Source organism: Vigna angularis, chromosome 1 (assembly GCF_016808095.1).
Source record: "Vigna angularis cultivar LongXiaoDou No.4 chromosome 1, ASM1680809v1, whole genome shotgun sequence".
NCBI classification, from domain to species: domain Eukaryota; kingdom Viridiplantae; phylum Streptophyta; class Magnoliopsida; order Fabales; family Fabaceae; genus Vigna; species Vigna angularis.
In genome coordinates, this window is record NC_068970.1 from 7,521,467 (window position 1) to 7,523,803 (window position 2,337).

The window sequence follows — 2,337 nt, forward strand, 5'->3', positions numbered from 1 at the left end:
AGAAAAGATATGCTTTAACTGAAATAATATTTGAGGTGAGTAGCATTCCACGTATTAGGGACGGTTTGTCCATTGAGGAGCTGTAGGCGGTATGCCCCATTCATCAGGTCCTCAACGATGCGAAACGGTCCCTCCCAGTTGGCCGCTAACTTTCCGTGTGCTCGATTCTTTCTGGCTTCTCCTCGTTTCCGCCACACAAGATCGTCATTTTTAAACGCTCGGGGCTTGACCTTGGTGTTATAACGACGAGAGAGCATTCTTTTTTGGGCTTCGGCATGGACGGTGGCGATTTCTCGACGTTCAGGAAGGGTGTCGAGATTCATCTGCAACTGTTCATCATTTAAGGACATATTGGTGATGCTGCGTCTTAGGGATGGTTCTCCTACCTCGACTGGGAGCATGACATCGGTGCCGTATGTCAAATTGAATGGAGTGTCCCTAGTGGATCCGTGCGGGGTGCATCTGTATGCCCATAGGACTTCGGGTAGTTCTTCCACCCATAAGCCTTTAGCATCGCCGAGTCGCTTTTTCAATTCTGTGAGCAGGGCTTTGTTCGCGACTTTGGCTTGTCCATTAGTTTGTGGATGCTCCACTGAGCTGGTCACATGTTTAATCCTCAAGCTGCTGAGGAATTCCTTCAATTTTCTCTCAATGAATTGTCTGCCGTTGTCGGTGATGATCTTTTGTGGCAGACCAAATCGGCATATCAAGTGCCAAATGAACTTCTGTACTCGATGGGCGCTGATTATGGACAGTGGTTCGGCCTCTATCCATTTGGTGAAGTAGTCGACCGCCACTAGGAGGAATTTGTTCTGAGCTTTGGCGAGGCGCAACGGTCCAACTATGTCGATTCCCCATTGGGCGAACGACCAAGGGGAGATGATGCCATGCAATTCTTCAGGAGGGACGTGGACATCATGACCGTGGGCCTGGCATGAGAGACATTTCTTGACAAATATCTCGCAATCTCGGTCGATCGTTGGCTAGTAATATCCTGCGCGAAGTACGCGCGCTCTGAGCGTACGTTTACCCGAATGAAAACCGTAGATCCCGGTGTGGAGCTCGCGCAAGATGTAGTCAGCTTCTTCCGCTGATATGCACTTCAACAAGGTTGTGCTATGGCCGTGTCTGTATAGGTCGTCGCATATGTATAGAAAACATGCGATGCGTTTTGAGTCGCTCGCGGTAACCTTTTCTCCTCGCTCATGCTTCATCATCAAGTCCTGTATGTTCTGTCTCCAATCCCTTTCCTGCGTCGGAACATCGGTGACGAAAGCTTCCACGACTAGGTGGTCGAGTGTCATCTTGATGATTGAAGACAACTGTGCTCTCTTCTTGGAGTGAGTTAGTTTAGACAGGAGATCTACCCTCGCATTTTGCTCCCTGGGCACATGGATAATGCTGACCTCGACGAAATCCTGGAGGAGGGTGCTAGCTTTGTGGAAGTAGCGCAACAATTGATTATCCTTGACCTAATATGTTTCGTTCATATGCCCGACCACCAATTGTGAATCCATCATGCACTCTAATCGAGCGACCGTGAGCTCTTTGACTAGGGCTAGACCAGCAATCAAAGCTTCATACTCCGCTTGGTTGTTGCTGGCTAGAAACCGGAATGTGATGGCTTGCTCCACGATTAGACCATTTGGTCCTTCTAGAACAATACCAGCTCCTCCCCCCCTTTTGTCCGAGGATCCGTCCACGTTGAGGAGCCACCTCGGTTCCGAGCCGTCAGGTGTGGGTGTCAGTTCGGCTGCAAAATCTGCCAGGTGCTGACCCTTGATGGATCACCGAGGTTCATAACGGAGTCCAAACTCAGAAAATTCCACTGACCAGGAGACCATCCTCCCTGCCAAGTCGGGTTTTCGGAGGATCTTGGCGATCGGGTGATTAGTGCGGACAACCACCTGATGACTCTGGAAATACGACCGAAGTCGGCGTGAAGCTGTGAGCAGGGCCAATAATTATTCTTTTAAAAGGTAATCAAATGTTTAATTTCAAAATATATAATAATTATTTTATAATATTATATATATATTTATTTATTTATTTATTTGAAGGAGTTCCTTTTATTTTCATTTGCTTTCCAATTTTATTTTTTAAATACATTTTTTTAAATTAAAACAATTATTTTATTAGTTTTCCCCTTGTTTTAAGTTTAACTTCTTTTTATTTGACAATTATTTTAAACTTAATCATTTTTAATTATAAAAATACATACAAAATAAATAAAATCATTTACAATAAAATTATAAAAATTATTTATATTTAAATTTATAATTACAATAATAAAAATAATAATAATTTTTTTATTTTTTTATTATCATAAAAAGTGAA